At 47.6% G+C, this 21,723-nt stretch overlaps 1 long non-coding RNA gene across 1 annotated transcript in view; it reads left to right on the forward strand.

Moving 5' to 3' along the window:
- The window catches only part of LOC117202729 (uncharacterized), a 38,749-nt gene that overhangs the window by 8,186 nt on the left and 8,840 nt on the right, over window positions 1–21,723 (forward strand). Inside the window, exons 2-5 of the long non-coding RNA XR_007471420.1 lie at window positions 8,032–8,179; window positions 8,603–8,756; window positions 19,034–19,067; window positions 20,099–20,248. This is a non-coding gene — a long non-coding RNA (uncharacterized LOC117202729). The remainder of the gene's footprint in view (window positions 1–8,031; window positions 8,180–8,602; window positions 8,757–19,033; window positions 19,068–20,098; window positions 20,249–21,723) is intronic.

Below are 21,723 nucleotides of genomic sequence, written 5' to 3' on the forward strand. Positions count from 1 at the left end.
CATATGCTCTTCTGCACTCTCATCACCGGGTGAACTCCTATTCATACTTCAGGGATCATTTCCAGGTTCCCTCCTCAGAGCAGCCTTCCCTGACCAGACTGAAGTCCCCTATTATAGGCTCTCACTTGCCATGTAGTGTGCCTCTCCTTCATTGCACGGTCACAACTGCAATTTTACTGTTGTAAATATTCGATTTACAATTTAGTGCATTTGATTTATGTCTTTTTCTCCCCCCAGTTCTTCATAAGGACAGTCCTGTGTGTCTGGTTACTTACCATATTATCCACAGTTCTCAGCACACTGTCAGGCACATAACTGACACAAACAATTTTTGTTGAGTGAATGAACTTACATAATCTATATCAGTATTTCCCAGTATCCCATAAAATGGTCCCAAAAAGAAAAAAATGAGTTTAGAAAACACTTTATACTGTATTATCCAAGCCTCCAACCCTGCCCCCATGCATCTTTGCATATAAAAGACTGGCAAAGAAAGAAAAAAAAAAGGACTCTCTCAAATCCTGCAGTAAAGAAGCCTTCATTTTAATATGACCCAGAATGTAAACCAGGGTTCCCTAGGATGTACTCTGGGCAATGTTTCCACTCAAGGGAGACATCCTAGCTGCCCGAGCTAGTGCTGTTTTTGGTACAGCAAATGGTAAGAAGAGTTTAAGTGTTTCCTAAGAGGAATTTCCCAGGAGTTAAACTGCCCTGGGAATCCCGGCAAGTCTAGGATTTAGGATTTGAAAAATGGAGCCACAAGTACACATGAGCTCTACTAATAGAATCTGCCCCATTAGCTGAAGAATGGACCCTACTCAGCACAGCTTGTAGCATAATAAATACGTGCTCAAAGAATGAATGGAGAGAGAAATTATGTGGTAATAACCCCTCAGCTAGTGGTCCCATTTTTTCTTAAGAAAGATAACTGTATGGTTAAGCTTAAAATTCAAGTGTGAGTGAAAGATTTTTAAGCTTTGATGGTTAATGTATGGGCATTTTAACTGGCTACTTAGTGAAGACTGTGGCATAATAAACTTCAGGGTTCACAGGAGCTCACCCAGTTACAGGATGTAAAGAGGTACCACTAACACTCGGAAGCTAAGTAAACACTGATCTTCACTTGTTGGTTTTGTGATAAACATTTTGTCAATTGCTATTTTTTTCCTAGGATTTAACATTAACTTCCTTTTTGTCAAATCCAATGTTTCCTTTTTCCCCTCAGTGTTCACCCTTCTTGATCTTTTGGGATCTTTTTGACTGCGTTCAAGAAACCTTTCTTCTTGAAATTCTTCCTGACCTTGTTTCTGTGACCCGTACTTTCAGTTCTATAGCATTTCAACCAATATTTATTGATCATCTCTGATGTGCCAGACACTGAGCTATCATCATTCATTTATGAACTCATTCATCAACATTCATTGAGTTCTTACTAGGTATCGGGCACTGTGCCAGTGACTGAGATACAAATATGAGCAAGATAACAACCCCTGACCTGAGAAGCTGCACAGTCTAGGGAAGGCGACAACTAACACATCATGGCAGGACGAGGCTGGGATACAAGTACAGACTCAGGGGCTATGGTCCTCAGAGAAAGAATCAATTGCTTCTCTCTGGAAGGGAGGGATACGTTGCATAGCACAGTGCCTGGCACATGCTAAATCTTCAATAAATATATGTCAAAGGAACAAAAACCCTTCCAGGAAGAGAGACTAGCATGATTAGGGGATCTTCAGGGAGCCCTACTGGCTAAAGTAGTGGTTTTTAGCTCAGTGGGACAGAATATCAGATTCTCCAGGGGCATGGAAGGGGTGGTGATGGGGATGTTTATCTGAAAGAGATACTTTTTCCTACTGTTACTATTTAATTTATAAATTTTATGCACATGCATATTTAAAAGCACATTATGTAAATTATTAATTTACAATTTCATTTTATATATTTTTATATTGAGAATACAATTATTATTTTCATAATACAAATTATAGAAATTAAAGCTCAAACTATGAAAGCTGGTAGATAAATAGAGAATATAGAGGTTCTGCAGCAAAGCCATTGTCCTCTTGAGGGTAGTGGTGAGATGTTTAACAGAAGTGGGAGCAGACTATTGGGTTGTAAAGGACTGTATCCTGTAGGCTAGGGTTTGTCAACCGATGTCAGAATCAAAATCACGTGGGGAATCAATTCCCAGACTCCAACTGTATTAGTCAGTGTTCTCCAGAGAAACAGAACTAGTAGGATATAGATAAAGATAGATGATATAGGGCTTCCCTGGTGGCGCAGTGGTTGAGAGTCCGCCTGCCGATGCAGGGGACACGGGTTCGTGCCCGGTCCGGGAAGATCCCACATGCCGCGGAGCGGCTAGGCCCGTGAGCCATGGCCGCTGAGCCTGCGCATCCAGAGCCTGTGCTCCGCAACGGGAGAGGCCACAACAGTGAGAGGCCCGTGTACTGCAAAAAAAAAAAAAAAAAAAAGATAGATGATATAGATACAGATTAAGACTCAGATATAGATACAGATAGATACAGCTATGTCCCAAGACCTGCAGTCGGCAAGCTGGAGACCCAGAAAAGCTGACAGTATAAATTCCAGTCAGAGTCCAAATGCCTGAGAACCAGGAAAGCCAATGGTGTAAGTTCCAGTCCAAAAGCCAACAGGCTCAAGACCCATGAAGAGAGAAGTTTTCAGTTTGAGTCTGAAGGCAGGAAAAGACCATAATCCCAGTTCAATCAGGCAGTAGGAGGAGTTGCCTTTTACACAACCGTTTTGTTTTATTTAGATCTTTCATTCGATAAGGCCAGCCCACATTGGGGGGCAATCGGCTTTATTCAGTCTTCCAATTCAAATGTTAATCTCATCCAGAAACACCCTCACAGACACATCCCGAATACATTTGACCAAATGTCTGGGCACCCCATGGTCATTACAGTTGACCACCGTACCACTTTATAGTACATACTGAAATTTGAGGACCCTTGCAGGCCATTTGGAACTGTGGAAGGTTTTCAAGAAGGGAAGCGATTTGATAAGATTACTTGGGAACCACTTAAGAAAGAACCCTGGCAGTTCCGTGGAAGGTGAGTGGTGGTAGGGTAGGGAAGGTGAGGCAGGATGCAGTGTCATGGAACAGATTAGAGGACGGGAGCTTATTATGCAGAACACAATGATGAGGTCCTACTCTCTCCTATGCTAATGACCCGTGTTCCGATTACTATTGCTGTGTAACAAATTACCCCAGTGCTTAGCAGCTAAAAACAATCATGGATCAGGAATTTGAGAAGGGCTCCATTGGGTGGTTCAAACTTCAGGTCTCCCATGTTGTTGCAGTCAGATGTTGGCTGGGGCTTTAGTCATTGCATCTGGGCTGGATATCCAAGATGAGTCATTCACTTGGTTGGCAGTTGACATTGGTTGTAATCTGCTACACACGGCCTCTCTGGCAGAGTAGTCTGAGGGTAGTCAGACTTCTTACGTGGCATCTGGCTTCCATTCCAAGATAACCAGGCAGAAACTGCATGGCCTTTTCTTATTTATTTATTTATTTATTTAATACAGCAGGTTCTTATTAGTTATCTATTTTACACATATTAGTGTATATATGTCAATCCCAATCTCCCAATTCATCCCACCACCACCACCCCCAACCCCACTTTCCCCCCTTGGTGTCCATATGTTTGTTCTCTACATCTGTGTCTCTATTTCTGCCTTGCAAACTGGTTCATCTTTACCAGTTTTCTAGATTCCACATATAAGCGTTAATCTACGATATTTGTTTTTCTCTTTCTGACTTATGTCACTCTGTATGACAGTCTCTAGGTCCACCCACATCTCTACAAATGACCCAGTTTCATTCCTTTTTATGGCTGAGTAATTTTCCATTGTATATATGTACCACATCTTCTTTATCCATTCATCTGTCAATGGGCATTTGGGAAACTTCCATGACCTGGCTATTGTAAACAGTGCTGCAATGGACATTGGGGTGCATGTGTCTTTTTGAATTATGGTTTTCTCTGGGTATATGCCCAGGTGTGGGATTGCTGGGTCATATGGTAATTTTATATTTAGTTTTTTTGCATGGCCTTTTCTGACCTAGGCCCAAAAGTCACACAGCAGAACTTCCACTGTGCTCTATTAATCAAAGCTTTCACAAGCCTGCCCAGGTTCAAGGGCAAGGAAATTAGACTCCACTTCTCAATGGGGCCAGTAGCCAGGTCACAATGTAGAAGAGCATGTGCAATGGGAGATATTGTCATGACCGTCTTTGAAAGATATAGACTGACATAGCTCCCAAATCAAGCTTTCCAATCCTGACCTCTTATCCACTCTCCTGTTTTAGATACACATTTGCCCACAAGATATCTCACTGGGAAGTCTCATTGTCACCTCAAACTCAAGTCTAAAACAGAATTTAGGACAACAGTCCTCCATCCTGTAATCTTATTATTTTGGTAATGTGATAACTTAAAAAAACAACATAGACTAACCCTTTTATCTCTGACCTTTCTTTCTCTGAAAAATAACCTGCTACCAAATCCTGTCTTTTCTTCCTTCTTCATATGGATTTCTTGGATTCTCTTCATTGCCTGCATTCCCTTTGGTCCAGCTGGCCCCGAGCTGGTCTTCTCACCTCCACCCTCTCCCTTGCTCTTACCCATTTTACATGCTCTAGCCTGGTTAGTCTTTACCAAAGCCCACATCCGACTTTCCTGCTCAACATTCTGGAGTGGTCCCTAATGGAAATCCATTTACCTAACTTTCTGATAGTGGGTTCCCTGGAAAAAGTTCAGCATGCAGGGTGTTTCTTAAGTAGTGACTTTGAGATTGACACCTGTGGAAGGAAAGGGAAAGAGCTAGGATTGGGAGGAAGGAAAAGTGGACCTGCAATCAGACCCAACGCCAGCCTCAGCTGACCCCATGGGGGGCTCTGGAGTTAGAAGGTCTCACTAATTTGTGGCCTTCAGAGTTGTCCCAAGATGCGCTGAGATGCCTGGGCCTTTGTATTTCTGCATTGTTTAGTCATCAGACCACTGTGGAAAGGATCGTGACCTTGGGGGTAAGGCAGCTCTCTGTAGTTGAGGAAAGCCCTGAAATGGCTGACAGCGGCAGGTGTCTGCTCACAGCATTCCCAGGAGCGGGGACAACAGAGTCCTCCACATTCTCCACATTCACTGGTACCCTTGTCTCTTCAATCACACCACCCAAGGCTCACCTTCTCCTTAGTGCTCCCAGGCTCACCTTCAAGTCCTTCTTTCTTTTAACCTTCAGCAAACTCCATTCCATGTCACTCTCTCCATTTTGGCTTACACTCTAATTATTTCCTGTACGTTATTTTGCCTCACTCCACCCAAGCTAGGTTATGCACTCTTTGGGGGAGGAATGGAGGCATGCCTTTTCCCCAGGACATCAGCACAGAGATAAGTCCCCACATACTTACAGCTGGACCTCAAGAGATGCTTGGCGATTGGTTAACCAGAGCCTCTGGTTACTGTAGAGATTGCTCAGAGAGTACCATTTCCAATGTCCATTACCAAAGCAGAATGAATGGTTTAGGAAACCACCACTTCCTTGTCCCTCTGGGGAAGAAGAAAGCTAAAACCCTTGCCAGCTGTGCAGAGCTTGCTGTGCTGGGTCTGGGGCGGGAGCAGGCGCTGGGCACAAGCCCAGTCTGACTTGAGCCACAGCCTGAGGTTACTCCCCGTCCCTTTGTTCCCCCCCATAAAGCAGAGCCAGGGATCCTTTGGTCTCACAGGGTGCTGTGTACATTTAACTAATTAGTGGCCATAAAGTGTTACCCAAATGCCAAGTGTAATTATGGTGAGCAATTATTTTTGCCTGGAGAGGCAGCATTCTAGCCATTGTCGAGGGAGGGAGATAAATGTTGGTGCATTCTCTGGAAGCCCATGGGAACAAGAGCTGTCTTCCTGCCCTCAGAGCATCAGAAACCCGGATATAGCTTTCTTACACCCAGGCACACCTGGGCAGGAATCCCCCAGAGGAGCATCTTTCTGTTTGCAGAGTCATTACTGCTTTGGGCAGAGGGAAAGGCATCCCCAAAGTGCACCGCCAGGAGCCACCACTCAGGCACCTTTGTGTGTGCTTGGGCTCTGAAGGCCACTCACAGCAACCCCTCCTCCCTTGGACCCCAGAAAGGTTGTGGGCAAAATTCACTTGGGATTTTCCTACCACCCCACAGTGTCTGAAATTTAACAATAGCCTCCACAGTCATAACAATAAATTAAAAATAAAGCACTTTGGAGCTCCCTAAATGGAAGTTTTCACGTGGTTTTTATATTTAGAGTTTTGTTTCCTGCTCTGGGTAGATTTTATAAATAACCAGGGAATGCTGGAGAGAATTTCCATATTGACTTTCTTTCTTTTTTCACATAAGAAACTCCAAGCAAGTTTATATCTTGTGACCTTTCTCTCTGAAAGTCTATAGAATTAGATAATGTAAATAGAAAGGTAAATAGGAAAGGAAGAAGAGACAAAGGTATGGAGACAACTTAGGCAATGTGTTTATTTAAAAATAAATTCAATTCTGTCTTATGTCTTGAGATAAATGCAGATTCATCCCAATATCCTAACCTTGCTAGTAAGTCTTAGGCTAATACTAGTTCACACTGGTTGAACATTTGTCATGTATCCAGCAAGATTCTAAAGCGTTTCTTAGGTGTTATCTCATTTACTCCTCACATTAACCCTGTAAGTAGATGCTATTATTGATCTGTTTTATAGAGTGGAAACTGAGGCCAATAGAAATGAAGTAACTTATCCCATGTCAGTCTGACACCAAAGCCAGGGCTCCTAACAAGATCACTCTGCTACTAAAAGCTGGAGCACACCATAAATGTGTATGAATTGTCATTTTCTAAAGGAGAACCAGGGCACTATAATATGAGGTCCTGGGATCATGAAGATACTCTTATGCCAGCTCACTGGACACCAGAGAAGCAGTTTTCACCCTCTTTACCCACGCAGGGACTATGCAGTCTAAGAAGCCTTCTTGTGTCTAGAACTCTGAGCCTCTTCCAAGAGGTGGGAAGTAAGTATTGAATCTCTTTTCTCTGAGTGAAATTTGAGTCCATGTCCATTATTTATACTCACTCAGAAATAATCTTAGAAAAAGATGTTCTTGCATATGAAAAGCTTTCATTTACACACGTACAGACAAAAGTTTTCCTGCCATGTGCCCTTTCCCCCACCAGTCTAGGACACTGCCTATGCCCATCATGTACTCTCAGAGTATCCTGGACTTTTCCTTCAGAACACTCATCGTGGTGTGGGATTATATGCTGCCACAACTACCTGTCCAGTGTCTCTGCCTCACCAGACTGTAAACTCCATGGGGCAGTGGTTGAGTCTGTGTAGCCTCCCCAGGGCCTGGTGCAATGCCTGGCATGAAACAAGCACCCAGATACTGCTGGAGGAGCAAGGGATGCTATCCATGTGACCATCTGGTTCTGAGAAAATGCTGCCACAAACTGAAAGAGAAACCTGCTTCTCTAAAACCTTTAAAGACCCAGTTCAATTTTCAGACAAAATAAAGAATTTTTCAATACACAATTTCAATTATTTCTGAAATGAGTGGCTTTCCCTTGTGCTGAGAATACTGGTTCTGGAGTCAAAGGATCTGGTTCTCATTCTCTGATCACTACTCACTGCATGATGATGGTCAAATATTTTAATCTCTCAGTGTGTCCATTTCCTCCTAGGTAAAGTGGGGCTAAACCAGTGTCAAAGCAATGATGTAAAAATTAAAAAGAGTTAACAAGCAAGTGTTCAGAATTGGGCCCAGTGCATGGGAATCCATAAACGTTGGCTCTTAGTATCAGTGTAGCTAGCAGCCTAGAGCTCATACAGCTCTACAGCAGGTTTGGATCATGCCTAAGAATTCACAGGATATGAAGCCAAATTGAGGCCAGGTGTAAAGGCATCTGGACTCAATATCCCTGCTGTCAAGACTCCCTAAGAGGCCAAAGGGAACCTCTCCCAACCCCAGCCTCCCAAGTGTCATTTATTTTATTGCAGTTGTCCTGTGGTCTCAGGAAGCGGGGAATTCCTGGTCTTCCCAGGCCTTTGGCGAGACTCCTGCCTGCTCTACTGCTCTACTGCCCGTTTGGGTTAGATGCCTCGGGAAGATCCTCTTAATTCAGAGAACTCGTGACTCCGTGAAAAGGTCAGTTCCCGCTGAAAGTCATTCACATCCTCCATCCTTCTCCCCACCCCACCCCCTGCCCATTCTCCCTGTGCCTCCACAGGATGCCCCCTGCTTTGACCCACCCTCCAGGCTTTGCCCCAGTCAGCTCAAATGGCCAGAGTTTCCAATTTAATAATAAACGTGCACTGCCCTAAGCACTTTACAAAAATGTTAACTTACAACCCACAGAAACCCAACAGGGTGGGTGGTAGTGTTACTGTCATTTTACAGATGATGAAACCGAGGGGAAGAGAGGTTGACTGACTTGCCCAAGGTCACTCAGCTGGAAAGTGCAGAGCCTGGGTTTGAACCAGCCTCTGGGCTCCCGACTACCACACTGCCTCTGAAGGAAGGTCTCCCCACCCTGCCCCCCGGAGGATGATTCTCGAACTTTCTCCTCAGTATCACCCGTCAGGTAAAAGAGAGGCAAGGAGAGAAACAAAGATGTGAGCACAAACCCAGGCAAGTGTGGAGCGGTGCGGGATGCGGTTAGAAGGGCCAACTCTACAGCTGAACTGTATGGGTTAGAATACTGGACTTTTTCTTACTAACCCTGGTAAGTAAAATGGGAACAATAATTAGTACACAACTTATGTGGTTGTTTTGAACATTAACACATATTAAGCACTTAGAACAGTGCCTGGCAAATAGTAAGTGCTCAATGCTTTTTTTCTGCCTTTTTTGATCTTTTCACATTCTCCAGAGGCAGAAGCCATGACAAACACTTTTGTAGGAAGAATGTTAGACTTGGAATCAGAAGATCAGATGTGAGTGCCAGCTATCATCCACTTACTGTGTGATCATGTACAAGATTTTTTCCTCTCTGAGTCCTCACTTTTATCATCCCTAAAATGGGTGTGAAAATAATTTCACTCAACTAAGATAGCATGTAAAAGAGCTTTGTAAGTTGTAAAAGAGCTCTTTGTAAAAGAGCTTTGTAAATTCTAAATCTAAAACACTGTGAAATAGTGATTAAAGAATTATCCCACTTGTTATTTAGGGCTTCTCCTAGGAGTAAGCAGATAGGTGCCTTTCAGGAGGTCTTCAGACTAAAAGACTAGAATTCCACCATTGGAGAGTCACTGTCTGTGTCTCCCAGGCTTTTTGGTTTTCAAGACTCCCCCTTTTAAGGAAGCCTCAGGAAGTGAAGAGCCCAGCATGTTTGGGGCGAGAAAGGAGAAGTCTGAGGGATGTGACTGCCACCTTCAAGGAGCTGAAAGGCTGTCACAGAGTGGGCAGGTCAGACTTCTGAGTGACTCGCCCAAGAGGCAAGAACTGAGTCTCTGAGTGGAAGTAACAGGGGTCAGGTTTAGTGTCTAGAAGAAAGGAAGACAATTCTTTTGATTATAGCTCTCAGAAAATGGGGAAGGCTACTCTGATAGCGAGTGTGCTGTCATTGTAGGCATTCAAGCAGAGAACTGGGACCACTCAAAGGGGATGTGGTAGAGGAGATTGTAAGAGGTAGGAGGGGGGAAACCAGTTGACCTGAGCCTGGGACATTCTAGTTCTTCCGAGGAATGCAGCAGGCCAGTGAGGGAGGGAACAGGAGGGGCAGGCAAGAAGGGAGAAAAGGACAGCCAAGGGGGTAGTTAGCAGCTAGCAGGAGCCCAGGCTCAGCTACAGTGAGTTCACTGTTTTGTCAAGGGCAGTCCCTGTTTATTCGGCCAATTTGGACCCCAGAGCCTAGAACTCCTCACTCAGTTAATTCAGCAAACATTTGCAGGCCTGAGAGTCAATGCACCGAGGCCCCAAGTGGGATCGCAGACATTTGAGAGCCTCCTGCACAGTGACCGACAGGGGGCAGGAGAGACACACAGATGTCAAACTGCGCAGCCCGCCAGCTGAGCTTCCCCGCTGGGGAAACTGGGTCACTCGGTCCAAGCGGCAAACATTCCGAGGGGGATGGGCACCTTGGGTCTCCCAGCAAGGGCTGTGAGATCCCAGATGCCACCTGACAGGGCCGTAGGAGCCCTCAGCCCCCTGTGCTAGCAGACATAACCCCCCGCTTGCAGAAGGATGGATGAGATTGGTAATCTGGGACGGCTGGGACTGGGGGAAGGCTAGAGGGAACCAGTCCCAGTAAAACATGTCATGCAACTGGACACATCCCAGGACGTGTATTAGAGAAGAAGGCCTGCCAGGGCAGGGCTGGGTGCGGCGGTTTGCTTCAGAGAGAACCTGTGACCTCACTAAGGAGTTTGAGGCTCTAGGGTCTGGTTGAAATCTCCACTGGGGTGGGGGAAGGGCTCACTGGCTGACCACGAGTCAGCGGATGCTAAAACTGGTCACTCAGGGGATAGGTGGCAGGTTTGGAGTCAGATTTGCTTTTGTGTCCTGGTTTTGCCACCTGTACCTTATAAGACCTTGTGTGAGTCATTTTCAGCCTTCAGTTTCCTTTTCTCCAGAATTTCTGGTGGTGCTGTTATAAAGATGAAGTGGGGGAATGACGGGAGCCAGAGGACTGCCCTCGTCACCTCTTCCAACCTGGTGGGCACATCTGGGCACAGCAGTGGAAGAGAGGCCTTTTGCACCTGGCAGTGAGGAGGGGATGCCCACTGTACTGTTACTCTGGGCACTGTGAACTCATCTTGCGGGGACACTGCCCTGGAAGGTGGGGAGAGGCCCTCCCCATACCCCTCTCCATCCCACAGCACCCCGCTGCAGAGAGGTGCAAGGACCTGGGGAAAACAGGTCTCTCCACCCTCAAACCATGGTCCCTTGAGGTCTTTGAGGGCTGAGAAATCAGGCAGGTGGAACACACATGGAATGAGAGGGGACCTGGAGGATGGAATGGGAAAGAAGCCACTCCCGAAACTCTAGTTCCTCCCATGGATCCTATAATGGTTAGAAGGGCCCCTTGGACCCGAAGTCAAAGACCCATGTCTATATTCTTCCAGACTGTGTGTTTTCTCCACTCATCCAAGCCCTTGAAGCCGGGAATGCGCTGCCCCCTCCTCTCCGGGAGAGGGATGGTGGGCGCTGATGCTTCTGTATGAGGGCTCAGCACAGTACTCCATGCTTGTTGGCTGTTAATAAGTAAGGAATCTTGGAGAACTAATTTGAGCCCCCAGTTTTACTGACTAAAAACAAACAAACCAAAAACACATAAAAACTGAGGCTCAGAGAACAGTGGGACTAGAGAAAGGAAAGTTCCTGCCCTTTTCAGTTGCCTCTAGAATCTTCATGACTATTTGGAGAAAGTGACTGGACCCCTACAGTGAGCTGCCCAAACTGAGGAGCCTGGCCTCTGGGGCTCCAAGGAGCAGCCAGTGCATCTGAGGTTGAGGGTGATGGGGCAGCATAATGTGATAAAGCCAGCTGCCTGGGTTGGAACCCAGCACTAGCTGTGAGACCTTGGGCAAGATACTTCCTATCTGGGAGCCTCTGCTTCCTCATCCATCAAAGGGAGACAATAACAGTTTTTTTCCTTATAGATACTATTCTTTCCAGTACCTCTTAGTCTGAAATTGGAAACAACAAACTAAATAGACTTCTTTTTCCCTGAAAAAGCCAAATAGCAGAGGACCCAAAAGGAAAGGGGTGGAGCCAGGCTTTGGACTCTTCTAGTCCAGGCACTGGGACCTTTGGGGAGGAAATAGCCCAGGGCTGGGGAACAGGGCTGTGGCCCAGCACACTTCTGCCCCTACATTGCAGTGTGACCCTATTCTGGTTGCCGTGCCTCTTTGGCCTGCTTTGAACAACAGAAGGGTTGAACTTGGTGGCCCCTAAGTTCCGTGCAGCACTGAGCCCCTGAGATTCCCAGCCGCACAGCTGGGCCCTCATCCTCTGGGATGCAGCCCAGGCCTCAAGCAGCCTCAGCAGCTAAAGAAGCAGCGCTTTGCTGGGCTCTGGCCCGCTGCCCAGAGGAGGTCACTCAGCCCCGGGGAAGCCCTTGGTTTGCTGGTTTGGATGCTGAGAAGGGCCAGGCAACAGGAACTTCAGCCTATTGGCCTCTGGTTCCAGCCAAAGCTTTTCAGGGATGGATGCAGAGCAACAGGACTGGCAGAAGCCGTGAAAAAAGCAGCCTGGAGCTCACATTCTGTGGCCTTGCTTTGAAATCCATAACCTCAGCCACATGGGAAGTGATGAAGGCCTGAAAGGAAACAATGGCCAGTGGGCCACAGGGGAAGTTTCCTGTTTGAAAAGGCCTGGGTAAGGGATGGATTCCATGTGCGGGGACAAGTATTAGTAGGTGGAGGCTCTGTAAAGGCCAACAAGCAGGGACCAAAGCAGGTACCCCAACACTGACTCAGTCAGTCAAGAAGCAGGGATTTAGTGTGTTGTCTGTGTGTGGCACTGGGTGGCAGCTGTGGGGATGTCATCAAAGGGGTCAGATGGGGCTGGCTTGGAGGACTTTATGATCCATGAATAATGTATGTGGTATAGACCACACACAAATGATGGGGGGGAAGGGGGTGGGGAGGGGAAAAACTCAATCCCCGGGGGCTCCAAGGACTCCCAGGTGGTGGCCCAGAGCTGGCTGCTCTCCTCTGTCGGGCAGGTGGTAGGTCGGTTTTCCTCCCTTGGGCAGTGAGTCATCCGAATACCCCCTCGCTCATTTCAACAACTACAAACACCAAATCGCCCTGACTCTGTGAATTGTGCCCCTTGTGTTGACGGACTGGCTCTAGTGACTGCTCTCTGGAGTTGCTGGAGGCTGGGTGAGTATGATCATCCTTGTCTGCAGACAAGCAAACTGAGGACCAGTCAGAAGTACCTCACCCAGGCCACCCAGCTTGAGGCCTGGAACTGGGATTTGAATCCATGTCCGACTATCTTCGAATCCTGTATTCATTCCAATAAGATGCCGACTCCCACTGTCTTCCCATTGCCTTGTAGTGAGGATAGACAACACACCCAGGGCAGATTTTGTCAGAAATGTAGACATTTCCAAGGAAAATCATCTGCTTTGCTTGCCTCTCCCCACTGTAAGCAGGAAGACAGCTCAGTGTTTGTAGGGCCACCAGGAGAATGCCTAGTGGCCTTCTCCTTCCACAGATACTTCAGCTTGGGACCCAATGTCCTCCAAGGTCCCCCGGGATCTTGATGCCTCCACTTCCACTCAGCAACTCCAGGAGTTCTTGGTGACTCATGCAAAAGAAAAAGCAAAGTCCTTGCAGAGCCAGGCAGAGCCCACTGGAGTCCTCGTGAAGGTCTCTCCAATGACCTTGAGCAAATTTCAGAACCCTCTGAGCCTGGGCCCCCTCATCTGTTAAGACAGTGACAACCAACCAGGCCAAACAAAATGTACAGCTTGGTTCTGAGAACTGAATGAGTTAACCTGTGTGAAGCCACCTGACTCTAAGAAGATATTCAATAAATACTATTTGTCATGAGATAGAATTGGGGGATTTTGTGGCAAAAAGAAAGATTATGGGAATTATAATCATTGAACACTTAAAACATTCCAGTTACTATGCTCAATCCTTTACTTGAACAATTAAGCCTCCCAACACTCCTACAAGGCAGGTAGTATCTCCTCACTTTGCAGGTAAAGAAATTGAGGCTCCAAGAAGTTAGGTTACTTACCCAAGATCCAAATCAAGAATCTGACCAGAACCCAGGAGTTTAACATCTAAGATGCTCTGCAACAATTCCCACTTTCCTGCCATGACTGGAGGATCCTTCCCTGAAATACGCTCTCATCTATCTTTAGATTTTTGTTTAGATAAGCAAGACCTTTCTGAAGGGGCTTCACATCCCTCATGACAATAGTTACTCCTTCTCCTACACGCTCAGGACACTGTGGTTATTTTTATCCACTGCACTTTCCAAGTATTACATATATTTACACATCTGTCTCTGGCCCTAAGTGGATCCTCTTGGAGGGCATGGACAAAATCTTATTTTATTTCTTTGTTTCCTCTCCAAGCAACCATTACCCATAGCACTGTGCACGCCCAGCTTTTGCTAAATGTTTGTTGACTTGAGGTGTGTGTTAGGCAGAGTTGACCAGAGAGCGCGACAGACCTCGGTCCGAATCCCTATTCCCACTGACTGCGTGACTAGGCGAGTGACTCAGTCCCGCTGGGCCTCCCTCAGTCTCCTCACCTCTAAAACAGGATAATAGCACCTACCATCATGAGGTGTTGTGAGGATGGAAATGGAAAAATGCAGGTGTTGCATTTACATAGTGCCTGGGCACATGTTACACAGTCAGTAAATGTGTGTGATAACACCTGAGGGGTAGAGACTGGACAAGGTGGATGCTAGTGACAAGGAAAGAAAGAAGTAGCCCTGGGAAACATGCAGAAATAGGGATGCTGCTGAAGACCAAACTTGCTTCCTTTTTAGAGCATGGTGGAATAGAGAGAGATAAACAGGTTGGAGATAATTTAGGGAAAGTTCAGTAAAATGTAGAAGGGCCAACAAAATGTGTTTAAGACTGCCGTGACAAGAGGGGAAAAGGAATTGGTTAGAAGTGAGAGAAGCCTGAAGCAGTGTCCCAGAGACTCTGTCCAGGATGAAAGAAGGGGCCTGGAGAAGAGAGAGATATGCCTATTCTACCAAAATAAGGAAAACGCTGGAGGGGATTGGGGCGGGGGGGACATGCAGCTGGGAGGACATTACAAACTAAGGTGGCTGTGGAAGGAGCAGCTTCTGTTGCATCCAAAAGGAGGATCTGAAAGCCAAAAGGAATGAATAATCCAGGCATTGGGCTCAAGGCGGGAGGCAGCTGTCCATTTATGGCTTGATGAACACTTGACTAAGCCCTTTCAGTTAGTTTAAGAAACTCCTTCTAATACAGTTTGGACTGAGATGTCTTTAGCTGGAGCACACGCCTCGCCAAAGATCCCACCCAGGAGGGAGCAGAGAGCAGTGGAAGCGGGGGGACCCCAGACCCATGGCACAGTCTGTGGAGACTGCCGCCCGCTCTCAGCCCTGGGGTAGGGCAGCTGAAAGTTGCCAGGTGGTACGAGGAAGGCCTTCTATTGGCAGTGCGCTGGGCCTCTTTGTCAAATCAAACAGGGTCCTTCTCTGAGCTTCAAACCTAATCTCTGCAATTTAAATCAAAATTTGCGGACACAGAGGCTTCTACCTGCAGGAGGTGGGGGGAGGGAGAAAGTTAGGGGCCTCTTTCTGTAGTTTAGAGACAGGGGGCTACTCTGAACTGAAGTCCTTGCTCCCTCCTCTGACCATCACTCAGCTCTTTTTTCTACAGTGAGAGAGGAAGGAGCTTGCCAAGTGGCAGGAGCCAAGTCATTAAGCAGCCTGCAGGGGCAGAAATGGCCTTTCTGGCCTCAGGACTGGAGCGAGATTGTCCAAAGCAATTTATAGGCTCACTTGAAAGGTGACATGGACAGGGAAGTGGCTGGGGAAGAAAAATTCCTTCATTCACAGAGCGAGGAGGCAGACCTGCCCTGCCTGTTAACCAGAAATAGTACTGGGAGCTGGGAGCCTGGAGGAACACCTCCAGCCAGTTGTGAAGAGACCCTGTGGACAGATGTGTGCATGTGTGAATGACCCTCTCGCTCTAATGCAGGCCCAGGTTGCGGGGGGCTGGTGGGTGGTGGTGGTTATGCTCTACTCAGTTATTCAAGGACCCAGGTGGCCCTGGCTTTACCATGTTCAACACAAGGCTGCCCTGTGTCCCAACATCCAGCTGATGGGGAGAGAACACAGAGATCATACCTAGGTCATGGTACCTGAAGTGGCACGCACCACCTCACATGCCATTGGCCAGAACTCATTCCCAAGGATGTGCTAAACTGCAAGGGAGGATGGAAAGTGAAGCTTAGCTGTATGCCCAGGAAGGAGGTAAAATGGATTTGGTGATCCGTCAGCAATCTTTGCCACATGCCCCCAGTAACCCAGGAAATTTGGTGATAGAGGGTTGGACAGAGGTGCCTGAGAAATAAACAGATTGCTGAGACCTGTAGGGCTTGGGACAATATCCCACCTTGGGGTAGCCTTAATAGGTGACCCATCCTTAGCCTTAGGAGCAGGGGGTCCTGTGGGGAAGACACTTGGAGGGGGGGGTCAGGTAAGATCCAACTTGGAGTGCTAGAAGAACTGTGGCAGCTCTTGGCCTGGGGCAGAGGTGCTCTGGAGGCCTCTGGGGAATGCTCTGAGGAGAGGACGAGGGCCTGGTCACTGAGGGCGAGGTCTGGGTTCCCATGAGGCAGGTACAGGGAGTCTTAGGTCCAGCCCAGGTCACCAGGGTAGAAGAGAAGGCAGGGGTCAGGGACACACACTCCACACTGCAGTACTTGTGTGTAATTCTCCTGTGCCCCATCTTCATGGAAGAAGAGCCGGTGGGGGGCAGGGCCTAGCCGGACGAGGCCACCTAGGGGTGAGCAGACAAGAGATGTATCACTGCTCAGGACGCTGGGGTGAGGATGGGAAAGCAGGGCGCCTGGCATCTGAGGAGGAGGGTCCCAGAGTAAGGAGAAAGGGCTCTACAGGAGAACAGGGACACAGAGCCAAAGAACCCTCTTCCGTACAGGGTATAAGGTGTGGCTTTTCATTTTTATGCTGACATTGTTACTTCTGGGTGTCCCGAGCTATCCAACAGAACTTTCTGCCATGATGGTAGTGTTCTCTATCTGGCTGTCTCACATAGTAACCACTAGCTGCATGTGGTTACAGAGCACTTGAAGTGTGGCTAGCATGACTGAGGAACTACATTTTGAATCGTATTCAATTTTAATTAATTTAAATGAAAATAGACACAGGCGGCTAGCAGCTACTGAGTTGGACAGCACAGGCATAGTTTCAGCCCAAGGGAAGTAGGGTGTGGGCTGTCATTACTTTGTCTGAGTCTCCTCATGTTCCGCCTGTCACTGCTCCTGGGCCCTCGGCTCTGTCCCAGCTTTGGCTTAAGCTGAGCCCTGGGTGGACAGAGGGTCTATGTCTACCCTCAGGTTTGGGCAGATTAGAGCCTCTGAAATCTTCATTTGCTTTCATCCCTGTGGGTCTGGGAAGAGAGGTCAGTCAGAGTGCTGGGCAGCTGGGAAGCATTACTGAATCTTTGTGGTCCTAGTGCTGGAGATGGAGAAGGGGCTTGGACCCTGACTTCTCTGTCCTCGGTTTCAAGGTGTTGGGCTTCAGTCCCGGCTCCTTCGTTGATAGGAGGGTCAGAGACATTGAGGCCCGACTGATGCATCCGCAAGAGGCTAAGGGGCGGCTCACAGCTCGCGGATGGGAAATGTAATTGCATCTGCCACTCATCTGCTCCGTGCCCAGACTGTCTAATTGGTAAATGCTTTGATGCCCACTGTTCACCCGCCACCCCTGCTCACTCCTCCAACCATCCCCCCAACTGCATTTTGAATCATCAGCACTTTGTTCCTTTCTAGCACATCCCCTCCCCTGGTTCCCAGACCAGCTGAACTAGCTCTGCTTCCAAGCCTATTGTCACTGTCTGCCATCCTGTCATCACTTCAAACATTATCAATAGACATGACTGTCTGTCTGTGTCCCAGAGGGACCCCCAGGTCCAGGGCTGCCTTGCCAGTGCTCTGGGCAACACCCGAGTCCCCGGAGTCTGCTCTACAGTCTAGACCATCCCCCGCCCTCCTCTTGGCTCGGGCGCAAAGCTGGAGGGGCGGGACCTCCACCGATTCCTGTCCCTCCCCTCAGCAGCTCTTTCTCTTCTCTTCTTTCTCTTTATTCTCCTCCCTCTGGAGGAGCTGGTTTTCAACCTCTCTACAGGATACAAGGTGGGCTGATCCCCAAAACAGTATTTGAAGTTGGTGAGAGGGAGATAATGGGAGAGAGGTGGAGCCCCGTGTGGCTGCAGGGCCCTGGAATCCAGGTGGGTCTGGTCTGCTTCCTGCCTCCTTACACAGGGTCATCTTTGAATCAATACCAAACTTTTCTTCCAACCTTGAAGGCTGCCCCAGTCTCCACAGGCCTGAACTGAAGTTATCCTCAAGTCCTGGTTCAAGCCCTACCTGAGTCCCTGACTCTGGTCTCACTAGGCCTCCCAGGCCTTCTTAGAATGGGCACCAGAAAGCTCTTTCTAAAGGGCAAACGTAAGGTATCCTGCTCTGTGTAACATCTTCCAGTGGACCCTCAGTGACTCCCCAGTAAGGGCTGGACTCCTTAGCAGGACTTAGGTGTGTCACAACGTCTTCCTCTTCTCCAGCCCCATACTCTCACGAGGCCAGGCTGTTCACCTTCATTTTCCCCTCTAGCTCACATATGACGTGTGATGGTCCTGTGAAAGGCCTGTTCCTCTGGGTATAGCCAAGATTATTCACAGTTCACCGTGGGCTAGCTCTAAGCCCACTCAGTTCTCTTCTGCTCAGGAAATGCCCTCGTTCTCCATCACCATTCAGATCTGCTCAGGCACGCCACCTCTGTAACGTATTCCTTGTCTCCTAACGCTAGACAGGAGGCAGTAGTCCTCGGTTCTGTCAAAAGCACCCGCGTGAGGTTGTGTAGTTTTAATTTCCTTATCTCTCCTGCGCCTACCCCTAGCACCCAGCACCCAGGTGGGCTCCTTCATATCAGCTAGCAGAACGGAATGAAGCCCACCCTGACCATCAGCCTGGAGGCTTTCTCCCTGCCTGAAGCCGGATTGCAGGTCCTGGCTCAGAATGGACAGAGAGGATGAACGCAGGACCTATGGTTGGTATCACTCATCAAGTGCCCTTCAAGCATCGACTGGTACTGAAAGCTGTTGTTTTCCAGGTGTGGCCTCGATCCCAGCCTTCTCCTTTCTGAAGGATGGAGACCCAGGTGGGGCCAGTGTAGTTTCTTTCACAGAGCAGATGCTCCGTAAACATTTATTGGATGATTAACTCCCAGTGTTCAGCTCTCAGGATGATGCTGAGCTCAGATTAAGTTCTGTTGTTGTCGTTCTCTTCTTTGTTTTCTGGTCTACAGGGAAGTGCAAACGATAGTCTTGGGGAGGACCAAGGTAAGCCACTTCTTCCCACCCACTGTCCCCTTTACGGTTCTAGAGTCAGAGATTTCTGAGCTGGGCCCAGCAAGCTCTCCCCCGTCTCTGGACTGCTCTCTTGGGACCAGCTTCCCACAGCCTCCCCCGTCCCCAGGAGGAGCCAAGACATCTTATTCATGGATGCTCCTTCTGTGCAGGGCTTTGGTGGTGGCTGCTCTTCCACCACTCTGCCACTCGCTCCGCCGGGGCCCTGCCAAGTTTCCTCCTCCACACCTGATGGCGTACCTGGCCGGGTTCTCAGCCTCACTCGGGATTGCTTTCTTTGGTTCCAAGCTGGGTTGCCTTTCCTCTTCTTCTCTGAAGGAGCACCCATGGTGCCCGGACCTTTACCAGTTTGCCACCCAATTCCTTTTCTCTCCTGACCTCGTCCCTGTGTGCATCTCTTAGAGCATGGCCAGGGCCCTTCTTACTTGGTCTTTACTTATTTATTTTTCCGGAAGATTTTTCTAAATTTGTTTTTTAATTGAGGTCATATTGGTTTATAACATTATGTAAGTTTCATACGTACAACCTTGTATTTCTACTTCTGTATACACTTCAGTGTATCCCCACCAAATATTTAGTTGCCATTCGTCACGTGCAGTTGATCCCCTTTAGCCATTTTGCCCTCCCTGCTGTCCCTTACCCTCCAATCACCGCTATGCTGTTCTCTGTATCTACCTGTTTGGTTTGATTTGGTTTGTTCATTTATTTTGTTTCTTTGTTTGCTTGTCTGTTTTTATTCCACATGTGAGTGAAATCGTATATGGTATTTGTCTTGCTATGCGTGACCCACTTCACCTAGCACCAATACCCCCAACATCCATTCATGCCACTGCAAAGGGCAAGACCCCCTCCTCTTTATGACTGAGTAGTACTCCATTGTGTGTGTGTGTGTGTGTGTGTGTGTGTGTGTGTGTGTGTGTGTGTAGATATAGATATGATATAGATATACACCACATCTTCTTAATCCATTCATTGGAATATTTTTTCACTTACTCGGTCTTTAGCACCAGACTGCACTCATCCTCCTTGAGCCTCAGTGGTGTGTGTCACCTCCCTCTGTCATGCTGTGGATTCCTTGAGAGTGGGCTCTGGGACTACGTACAGCTCTGCAGCCTGCCATGCTCTCCACGTTCTCCCTCAGGACCTTGCCCATGGTGAGCCTTAATGCCTTTTTATTGATTACTCAGAGATGGAGGCTCGTGAAGGGGTTTTTGAAACTTGGGATCTCTTCCATTAAGACAATGGTACTTGGGATCTCTTCCACGAGGACAACGTTTCCCAAGGTGGGTTGTAGGATATCAATAGGTGTTATAGGATAGAGAGACCCATGATCAACTAAAACATTTCGTAGAGCCCTTAATGTGTTCATGTACATTGTGATTTTCCAAGTTAAAAGGTGTGGGGGTCTAAGAGCCCCATGGATTAGGATCCCCATGGACACAGGACCCTAAGACAGGTACTCAGGATGGTAGGAGACATCTACTATATCAGGTAAAGGATAGAAGGCAACTGGTTAGGGCAAAGACCAGGGTAAGGTCAGCAAGTAAAGCCAACCTCACAAAGATGCACTCTGGATCACAGGGCCTGCACAGCTAACGCCAGATGTGACTCCCAGTAGGTGAAGGGAGCTCTCAGAGTCTTATCTCCCCCCAGCACCAGGGGGTGGTGCACTGTCATCAATAGCTGAACCAATAAACTTTCACTCAAACTACCATACACCTGGACCCAACAGCCAGATTACAGATAGAGAATTTCGAATTAAGCTGAAGATCTAGGAATTTTCTGCCAGGACTTATAAGCAAAATAGATGGCTTTCTATGAGGCTGGACTGGCCACAGCCAAACAAATTTGGCCAAGAAACCCTTTTTTTTTCTTGAAACCCCTGACGGGATTGATGTGTCTGGGAACACACCTCGGTAAATGTGCCTTAGAGGCACTAATCTCTCTTCGCATCAGGGAGGAAAATCCATAGCACCACCACTGGTGTTCTGTGGACCTTTTGTTTATAAAGCACCTCTGGGTACTTATCCTGTCATAGGAATCTCCCAGCCTTCCCCTGGATGGTAGGACTAATGTGGCCATTGTCCCCATGGTACAGGTGACAGAAGGCAGGGAGGGCCCTGGGTTGGAGAGCCCTGAGTCATGCATTTGAAAGTCTGCTCTGCTAGTTACTATTTGTGGACTATCTATCTCTGAAATGGGAACATCTGTCTCACAAGGTTACTGACAGGATGAAATGAAAATATGTGTTAGGTTACTGTGTAAAACCCCTACCCCAATATGTGTTTATTGGACCCATGCTGTGTGGCTCTCCATAAAGAAGAGATACCACTCACTGGGTACCATACACAGTTCTTGGCACTTTCTGTATGCTTTTTTTCTCTCTCTCTCTTTTTTTCTCTCTCTTTTTTCTTCTTTTTCTCTTTTTTCTCTTTTTTTTCTCTTTCTCTGTATGCTATTGAATGTAATCCTCCCAATACCCTTGTGGTGAGGGTTGGTTATTATAATCCCCACTTTCTAGATGAGGAAACTGAGGTTCAGAGATTTGAGATTTTCCCAAGTTTACATACCTAAAGTAACAGTCAGAAAACTTGAAATCAGAGCCAAACCCAAAGCCCATGTTCCATGC

This window comes from Orcinus orca, chromosome 1 (genome assembly GCF_937001465.1).
Source record: "Orcinus orca chromosome 1, mOrcOrc1.1, whole genome shotgun sequence".
Classification (NCBI taxonomy): domain Eukaryota; kingdom Metazoa; phylum Chordata; class Mammalia; order Artiodactyla; family Delphinidae; genus Orcinus; species Orcinus orca.